Source organism: Neolamprologus multifasciatus, chromosome 10 (genome assembly GCF_963576455.1).
Source record: "Neolamprologus multifasciatus chromosome 10, fNeoMul1.2, whole genome shotgun sequence".
In the NCBI taxonomy this organism is placed as follows: Eukaryota; Metazoa; Chordata; class Actinopteri; order Cichliformes; family Cichlidae; genus Neolamprologus; species Neolamprologus multifasciatus.
Window position 1 is genome coordinate 4926988 of NC_140448.1, and position 10530 is coordinate 4937517.

The 10530-nt window shown below is 40.5% G+C and overlaps 1 long non-coding RNA gene across 1 annotated transcript in view; it reads right to left on the reverse strand.

Annotated features, from left to right (window-relative positions):
• Window positions 1-1160: 1160 nt before the first annotated feature.
• LOC146509425 (uncharacterized) overlaps window positions 1161-10530 on the reverse strand; it is a 94034-nt gene continuing 84664 nt past the window's right edge. Inside the window, exon 2 of the long non-coding RNA XR_014876375.1 lies at window positions 1161-1405. This is a non-coding gene — a long non-coding RNA (uncharacterized LOC146509425). The remainder of the gene's footprint in view (window positions 1406-10530) is intronic.

Consider the following 10530-nt stretch of genomic DNA (forward strand, 5'->3'; position numbering starts at 1 on the left):
GCGCTAATTCAGGAATCTGGTATATAAATCAGGGCAGTGAGGAAAAGAGAACAGGTTTTAGCAGACAGGAGGAAGCTTTGATAACCCAGCTCACAGGCCCAGGTGTAGGTCATGCAGCCAATAGCTCCTTTAATCAGCTCCTGTAAAACAGAGCACAGCACAACCCGCAACACAAAAACCAAAACAGACACTTTGTCCTTACGGGTTGCATGACAACTTGTAGGAACAAAGTGTCTGAGGCGGAATTCAAATCGGGAACCTGGACAGCACCTGAATCACACAACCTTAACCTTGTCCCCCCTTATTTATACTAGTAAATTCAAAATATTTACTCGTTACAATTTTATCATACTCACCAAATTTACAGCAACAACAACCCAGCCAGCATGTCCCACTCTGTGACTCAGCAACTCCAGTGCCTGGAGAAGCACTTTTAAAGTTAGTTTGCTGACACAGAATACCACACATGCTTCGTCTTAGCCTTTAAAAGTGAACTCAGAGCAAACACAGATGAAACATTCTCACAAAATCTATAACTGCAGTGACCCATGGAGCCCAGAAGAAGCACAAACCTCTTCCTGGTTGGCAAAAATGGATTTTGTTCAGTAGCAGAGTCCCGCAGGATGCCGACAGGTGGAAACTTATACACAACCAGACCAGCAGATGAGGAAGGCTCTGCAGTTTCTCCCATCAGCACAGCTGAAACATGCAGTTGCACCATTTCCCGTGTTTCAAAGACCTGTGAAACCCTGGTGTAAAAGAATTTACCCAGACTGATATGGCAGAAGTGCATTTCTCTCCAAACTCTGGAAATGGGTAGTGCCTGGGGTCGGTCAGGTGCCACACCCGTCTTAGTTGTAAGTCTTATGGAAATCCAAATACCGCAATACCCCATGTCACACATCACTTCTAGAACTTCAGGGACATCATCTGCATCTGTGCTAAATGTCACAGTCTGAGTTGGTCTTCCAAGCTATCAGCTAAATGAGCATCAGACTTTTTGCTTTATGCTTACAGGGCAAATGCTGCCCTGGGGCACTAAATTAGATTACTCATGCAATGAGGAGAAAGCCAAGGCCCAGGAGAAACACAGGCCAGACCGTCAGCATCTATGTTACTCATACTTAGTAAACCTTTCCAGTTAATTTTATTCATTGATCTGTTTTTCAGTTTAACTTCTCATTGCTGCTCGGAAGCTAACCCAGCCTCAGGGTCAGATGATTCAGCCCAATGAGCCTGCAGGATGCAACTTTTTTGGATCCGTTTTTTGATCATGAATATGCAAATTCTCATGACCGACTGACCTCCCAGCCCATTGTTCCTTCAGTGGGCTGGTTTCAGTCATTATGCAAATGTCCTGTTTATAAGATTGAAACCTGCAGTCAGCTGAGACTGAAGACGTCACCTGGATGATGACGAAACGTTTTTCCCACTGAAAACATCCAGATGAACAGAATCAACCTTTGGGGATTAGCTTACCTGGAATATTGAGCATTAAGACCGAACAATGGATGGAAAACAGCTGGAACCTCACACAACCAAACAGCAGCACTGACATTTTAACTGCCTAAAAGAGGTTAAACGGCTCGTAGGCCTAACAGGGACAGAACAGTAGCAACCTTATACAAACAGGTGTAGGCACAACCAAGCTCCAAACACACAAATCACAAGGCAAAGACAGCTCGCTGACCATAACTTCTTACAAAACGGTGTTTTATGAGTCACTACAGCAATAAACTCATAACTCTCTGCTTACCACCTGTCAGGGTCTCCGGGAGAACCAGATTATACCCTCGTAAGTCCAAGCTGGTCAACAGCAGAATGCCAGACCACAGTGACACTATCACCATCACTATTAACCATTTCAAAACAAAAGTCAGATTTTGCCTGTTGAGCAAAGTAGATGTGAAGCCAGTTGTTCCACAAAGCTAATTGTGTCACAGTACGGCAAAAACAGAGGCAGACAGGATGATGTAGAAGATGATGTGGAGAAAAATGTGTTTGTCAGCCCGTCAGTAGCATACAGCAGGCACGAGCTGCTGCAACACAAACTTAGCTGAGTTCACTGTTCACTGGCCCCAGGTGTAGCACATGCAGCCAAGTCTCCCATCAACCCCGGCAGAACAACACACGACACAAACCACAACAGAGACGCGTAGTTTCTAGGCAGCTGTTGTTAACATCACATTTTATGTCATCACATACTTTAGCAAACAATGTGAGATCTTTGTAAAAGACACTAAGGGTAATTCTACTAACAGGCATATTCTGACATGTTACACTGTAACAGGGATAGTTTGATATTTTATATTTAATAGATGAACTTTGTACGGGGCAAGGCCGTGCATCGTGATGTTTGTGGGAGCATGCCTCTTTGAACTGTCAAAAGGTGAAGCAAAGAGATAGATGTAGTCTGTGCCCATCACTCATTCATGCTTATAGTCAAAATATTGGAGATAGGGATCTTTCTGGCATGCTGACATGTACAAGACCCCAGCAAGGTCAAGGCTGTTTGCATATATCTCTGACCTTTGCTGGGTCGTCTGTAAGAGAGCCTGTGCACTACTGAAAACTAAAGGATCTCTTAAAGGAGTTTGCCTGCTCTTGCCCGCAGTTTGAAGGAAGTCATCATGCCGGTAAAGCTAAAGCTGACCAACCAGTGCTAATCCCCAGAACTTTGATTTGTATTGTTAGTCATGGTTTAAGTTGGACCTAAATTAGTTAACTTTACTGTCTTTGCACAGAGCATGTGTAAAAAGTCTCGTGTGACTCCTTTAAACAGGCACGCCACACGCTAGTATTTATTAAACGTGTCATATACTGGTGATGTTAACTCATTCTAGGATTGCGGGAGCTGATTTGTACCTGCTCTGATTTGTTTCCTTTTTTTAACAAAAGTTCTTCTGCAGCAGTTTTGAATCATGATCAAAACAAATGTTCGCTTCAGTGGCGACTGGAACATAAAACACTGCATGCATATAATCACCAGTTCAATCAGATTTATTTTTAACTATGAAAACATTTGCTTTCTTTCTCCTTTTGCTTCCCTTGGAAATGATAAATCTACCACCATCTTTGGCGTTGTGGAATTCTCCAAAAGCTTTCAGGACTGTTCCTGATTCACAAAAGTTATTTCTTTTTCTTCCTGTTGGTTTGTCATGTCTTCTGTTAAGCCTTGAGTCTGTTCTGGTACCTCACGCCCTGATGGATAAAGGATTAAGTCATTCTCTGCCATCACATTAGTCATGTAGCCTGGGGCAAAGGAAACCTCCCTAGGGCTCACGCTCCATTATGCTAAGGTACAGCCAAACGGTTACAATAAAATGAAGGCATTAGTCGTCCTTTTTAGTGACAGGATGTTGCACAACCTATTGTCCATAATGTCTGCTAGGCCTGTATACAGCCTGCTAGCCAAAGTTCAGCCACAGCTGCAGAAAGCACACTTTAGCCACTTCCACAGGCAAAACTCAAAAGTCAGGGATTCAAGTTTACTCAGCAAAGAGGGAAAAGCTCGCTAGTTTCTCTGTGACATGGAGTTACAGCCCCGTAATATCGAGATGCAGGTGTAACATGTAAATAAAACCAGAATGCAATGAAGTGCAAATCCCATAAAACTTTATTTTATTTACAACAGAATACAGAAGACCAGTGTTGGTCAAGTTACTTGAAAAAAGTAATCAGTAACTAATTACCGATTACTGCCCCCCAAAAAGTAATCCAGTTACTTTACTGATTACTTATTTTCTAATTACTTAGTTACTTAGTTACTTTTTAAAAACACGATTTACAACCTGAATAGGTGATAAAGTGATAGATCTTTCAGCCCAATTCTACTTTTTCTGCATAATCATCGTACAAAATGTAATCAAATGGAAAAGTCTCTTTTTAAAACTTGTTTTATTAGTTTTAATCTTTTAACTTTATGCATCAAGCAAAAATTTAATTATCTGCAACATTCTCTGACTGGAAGAAATTAGTTTAATATTTAAACCTATTTTCTGCACATTCCAGCACATATATTTTTTGTGTTTACACAATATGTGATCCATTGTTGATCTGCACACAGCTGTTGTCACGAACGTCGCACTCGCTTACGTCACTGTCATGAGACATTCTCGCAAAAAAATCACGGTTTTAGTAACGCAGTAACGCAGCGTTCCTACGGGAAAGTAACGGTAATCTAATTACCGTTTTTGCAATAGTAATCCCTTACTTTACTCGTTACTTGAAAAAAGTAATCGGATTACAGTAACGCGTTACAAGTAACACGTTACTGCCCATCTCTGTAGAAGACATGTCAAAAGTTTAAAGTGGGAAAATGTCTGATTTTATTTTGAATTTAATAGAAGCAAAGTGTCTCAAAAACGTTGGGACAGGTTTGTGTTAAACAGTGTGGAGCATCCCAAACAACAATGTTTAAGGCTAAAAATAATATTTTGCCCTTTAAGTTACAAAGAGTATTTTTATTGTGCTCAGGGGGAGAAGACAGCAGAAGGAAATTTTATTTTAAGCATCAGTTAGCTAGGACTACACAAAGATTAATGAGTCCAACGGTTAGGGGTGTGACTGTGGAACTCACTTCATTATAATTTAAAGAGTTGTATAAATTTACATTGTTTTAAAAAGTGTTACATGCTTAAAATGATAACTCAATATGAATGTGAATGAAATTGGAGTTCATTGAAAAAGGATCCATTATAAATGTTTTGTTTTATTTATTTTAATTGGATTTTTCTCCTTGTTACTATGTGGAGTGGTATATTCTGATTGTAAATGTGTTGTTTGGTTTGGGTTAGGACCGCAGATAAATGTTAATGTTAGTTTGTTCCCTGATTTTTGGTGCCCACTTGTAATATAAATTGGATTGTAGAGGGGGCGGGGTTTAATAAGAATATTTTTTTCTTCCTGCTCCTTTTCACACATGGTTGTTGTGCTTTTTGATAGAAAGTGTGGTTGGTTTGTTTGAATTGTTGTACCAAGTGTGAAATAAATAAATAAATGAAATGAAACAAAGCTCAGCACACAGTCTGCTGTAATAGATGCAGCGAGCTTTTTAGCACTGTCTTCCTAAAATATGTACAAAAAATTAAAAATAAAAAAACATCACCTGGATGGGAGTAAATGTTACACCTGTATATACCTTAAAGTGCTGATGGCAGCTTTCCAGATGTGAAAACCGTTGATTCAATAAGCACAAACACACCACCATGCAGTCAGAGATGCAGGCATTTGAACAAGGCTTTTATTTGAATGAGCTTTGAGTCAGAGTGGCATTTCTGCATCGTGTTCATATATGGCTTCTTCCTCACATGTCCTTGCAGGCTGACTGTAACCTGCATTTGTGAACGGCGCTGCTTTGTTGAAATGTTCCTGAGCCCGTGCAGAGATTCCCACAGCAGTGCTACCTGAGGGCCATCACGGGCATCCAGTATTGATTGTTGGCCTTTCCCTTGCACACAGACATTTCTCCAGACTCCCAGGACATTTTGATCATGTTATGTACTGCAGATGATCAGATATACATAATCTTTACAATTTTGCTCTAAGATACATTTTTCTGAAACGGTTCCACAGTTTGTAAATGAAGTGCTGTTTTTTCAGGCTTCTGCACATCTTGACTTTTGAGCAAACATCTGAGAGATTCAGTCATCCTCCTGACCTGCTGCCAGTTCACTTAATTAGTTGCAAAATGATCCTCCTGCTGTGGCTTTTTAGGACCACTTACCTTTACAGCCACCTTTTTTTTTTTTTTTTGATAATTCAAAATTGATAAACCTGCAAATTGTCAATCGTTCTGTTTTTGTTTGGGTTTTACTCAGCGTCCTTCTTGGAACTGGGGTTGTAAAATGATGCCATCATGGGTGACAGGGTTATGTGTTAGGCTTTTATTATAAATGTATTAAGATTAGAAACATTAAATGACAGTAAATGACTTTGACAGATTTCCATAAACATACCAGATGCCACTGGTAGAATCACAGCTGCCCGCACAGACTAGTACGTTTGATCAGCGAGTGCCTGAAAGACTGCAAGACTTCCTTCTTGTCAGATGAGGTGTGTGGCTGCTCCTTTGTTTGACGATGACAGGGACTTTTTGGATCGGCTGAGTCACAGCTCATTGCACTGTCTGATCAACAGATCAGCAACAAAGCTCTCACAAAGCACAGAACATTTACTGTGATGCAAGTGATGCAAGCCCTTTATCCACACACTGGCAAATAAAAAGTGGACAAAGACTGTGATCTCTGCAAAGGGAACAGCATATTTTTTAAGCAGAATTATTCTGCTGGGTCTATTAAACTGTTAGCTGTTAGCAGGCAAACATCTGTTATTTGCTGCACGACTGGCTGCTGAGAGCATGACGCTCACACTGTGTGCTAAAGACTGTTTTTTCCCCCGCACTACTTTTTTTCTTCCGTCCGTCGCCTTATTCTAACCTCACAGAACTCGCCGAACAAGCTCAGCCATCACGTCTCTCGAGAAGCGAGGCAAGCTGCAACATGTGGATGTAGCCTCTGGTAAATGTGGGCTCGCTCAGCACTGATGAATAAGATTTATGGTTAACCAGGCGATGAATGTACCACTGAAATGTCACGAAACCACTCAAAGATGCAGAGGAGACCATTTTTATGTTTATTATAGTACTTAGCTGAGCTGTAGTGAAATTGTCTGTCTGATAAAAGCAAACTGTCAGGGAAAAGCAGTTTCCTGGAAAACATGAGACTGAGGGCGCTGAATGCAGCAAGGTTAAAGTCCACACTGGGGGGGGGGGGGGGGGGGGGGTGGGCATATGTGAAACAGAAAACATGCCCATGTCGCCACAGAGTCCCCCACGTACTGCCACTGTGTCAACACATCTCCCTCCTGTTTGCTAATGCAGCAGCTTGGGGACATGTCAGGATTTGCTCCGTGATGACATCAGCCTTACTTGACTCTGCCTTTGCAACGAACTGACGTGTTTCATTACAAATGGAGTCTGAACTGCAGAAGCACCTCTGATGATGTGAGGTCTGGTGTGACTCGTGACTCCTGACAGAGCATGTGAATGCTGCCCTACAGCAAGGTGCTGGAGTGCAGCGCCATGCTGTAGGGCAGCATTCACATGCTCCCTCACACACAATTGCATATAAAAGCTGTGAGTGACTTAACTAGACAGTAAAGAGGGGTACCAGGCGCACTCAAACTTCAGCTGGACTGAATGTATACAGCGTGAAGACAGAGCGTGCTTGGTGGCTGTATATGTCTGCGCAGTCTGAGGAACACGTAGGAGCCACATTTGGTGTGCAACATAATATAGTATATGTGCTACTGTCCTTATTCTGTCCTTTAACTTCCTTGTTATTATATTATGTTAGACAGGCAGAGTTATTTCATTTTATACCTGCTTTACTGGCATTAATGCAAAACACAAGAAAGAGCAAAGTTTTGAGACGGTTGTAATACTAATCTTTGGCCAGGAGGTGGTGCAAACTCTTTGTCAGAGGTGACTGTTGCAGGATTATTACAACAACCAGCAGTCTCCAGCACTATCTGTCAAACTGCAGTCAACTGTTTTCTTTTTGTTTGTTTTATAGCAGTATTGTGTAAAAGTCTTCAGCCAACTCTTATTTCTTCATGTTTTGCTTGGAGTGAGACAGACTTTGTTTTTCTCCAGGTGTTCTAACATCTTTCTTTGGAAGTTGGCTGTTTTTTTATTATTATTATTATTATTATTATTATTATTATTAATATTAATAATAATAATAATAATAATAATAATAATAATAATAATAATAATAATAATAACGTATACTTTATGTTAACTTAAGCAAGTTAACACAGACCTGTGAATCATTCTAGCAAAAAGATGCACCTGATTGCACCATCTACTGTTTGCTGACACTTCATCAGAAATGCAAGTTTCAGTCTTAAAGAATCAAACAGCGAGAAAAAGCTGAGTTATGCAAGATTACAGAGCTGAACTGAAAATCAGTGGCAACAGGTCTGTTGTGGAAATTTTGGTCAGTATGTCCGTAGGAAGTCAGGAGAGAGTTTCAAGTTTATTCATTTATACAGCACTTTTAAAAACAACAGTTATTGACCAAAGTACTGTACAATAACACAGTCAAAGCAGAAGAAATGCCAAATAAAATAGAATATAGATTAAGAGAGAATAGAATCATGGAAAGTCCAATAGAAACAGACTCATCTTGATTTAAAAGCCAGAGAGTAGAAGTGGGTCTTTAGACAGGTTTTGAAAGTCTCCAGAGTTGGAGAGGTCCTGATATGCAGGGGCAATGAGTTCCATAATTTAGGAGCGGTTACAGCAAATGCCCGGTGTCTGTTTTAACCTCGACCTTGGGACAACCAAAAGCATTTGGTCCGCAGACCTCAAGGATCTTGGGGGAGAATACCAGATTAGGAGATCAGCAAGATATATATTTCTCTTCGCTAACCTTCGGTCACGCTCGGTTGGTTTTTCTCTAGTCGGCGAACTCATTTCCTCCATTACTGGGCGGCACGGCGGCTGGCTGCTTCCCAAACAAATACACATGTGCGGCTTGGCATTTGTGCTGCACGTAACAAGTCACGTGACGTGACGCTGCGACTGTGATTGGTTCGGCTCTGCGCTACTTAATTTGGATTGGCTGTTCTTCTTTTTTTTTTTAAGAGGACAAGAGCGGTGAGGTCTATCGCAATAGTTTAATTTTTCTATCGAGAAAAAGTTATTTCGCAATACATATCGTTATCGTTCTATCGCCCAGCTCTAGGTCCAAAATGGGGGGGATGATGTGAGACCTAATGTCTACAATTTTATTAATGAAGAATCTCATTAGATTCTCAGATGTTATGTTCGCTGCTATATGAAAATCACTAGTGGGAGGATTAAGAACAGAATGTATAATACCAAATAAAATACGAGGTTTATGATAGTTGTTGACAACAGTGAGTGTCTACAACAATTTGTAAAACATGGTGGAGGCTCTGTGATAGTCTGGGGCTGCATTTCAGCCAGTGGTGATGGGGGTCTCTTCAAAACTGATAGAGTTGTGAACACGTAAAGGAAGCATCCAGTACTAACCAACCACACAAAACTATCCTGACTGGCAATGGAGGAGAAGCACTTTACTGTGTATAGCAGCCAAAGAGGAAAAACAAGTTAAGTCAGGAAAATAAATACATCACATAACAAAATAGAAAATTACACTAAAGAACGAGTTCAACGTAAACAGATTTTTTAAATTAATGATCTGCATGGTTGTTGTTTTTTTTTATGGTAAAGGTTTTCCATTAGTTGACCTTCCTGATACAACCCTCCAAATTTATCCAGGCTTGGTGCTGACACTAGGAGCACACTGGCTTGTGGCACCATGGTTGAGAAAAGTCCCAAACATAAATCCACCGCCAGCAGCCTGAACTGTTGATAGAGGGCTGGACGCATCCTTTCATGTTGTTTACACCAAATTCTAACCCTACCCTCTAAATGTCACATATAAAATTAGGATTAATCAGACCAGACGATGTTTTTCTTTTCTTCTATTGTCCAATTTTGGTGCAGTACATAGCCTCAATTTCCCATGCTTAGCTGCCAGGAGTGGCACACGGTGTGACCTTTCAAGATTTGATATGTTGTGCATTCAGAGATGCTCTTCTGCACACTTTAGTTGAAACGGGTGGTTTCTTTAGTTACTGTACTTTACTGACAAGGTGTTTCTGCTCAGAGAACTGCTGCTTACTGGTTATTTTTTCTTTTTCAGACCATTCCTGGTGAGCCACGAGATTGCTGCGCGAGAAAATCCCAGCAGTAGTTCCTTAAATACTCACACCCACCAGTCTAACACATAAATGCACATTCAAAGTCTCATGAATCACCTTTCTTGCCCATTCTAAAGCCTGATTTGAACTTAGACAGCTCGTCTTGACCACACCAACATGCCCAAAAGCACTGCAATGAGACTGGTTGATTAGATATTTCTGTTAAAAGAGCAGCCTTATTTCATGTTATTATCAAAATGTCACGAAACAGTGAACAGCATGAGTGAAAACGTAATACCTGTGACATGTGAAGCCTACAGCAGCTTGCAGTTTTTATAGTGATACAGTCACAGTTCCTTGAGAACATAAAGAAGAACTGAAAAGGGGATCACAGCCTTTCAATTAATAGTAACTGAAAAACGAACCGAAAGCATCAGCAACATCAGTGATGATACATAAATATATAAAAAAATATATTCATATTTGTGGAGCAGGTAAATCAAAGCTCAAAACACTATTAAATGCCTTCATGTAGACCTGGAAGCAGAAACTCATCATGTTCTCATTGGATAAATGACATTACAAGATCATATGCTTTAACTTTGGCTAGGAGTTTATCTCCTATTGAAATGGGTTTGTTTTAGCATAATTATAGATGATCAGTGTTAGACTGACATGAACAGTTTCCATCAAAGGCATTGGGGTGTACAGTAAGGTTTATCGGCTGACATTACTGTGCCTATTAACTGTTTTTAAAGTACAAATACAGAGGCACAGGCCCAGCGTTCTGCATGT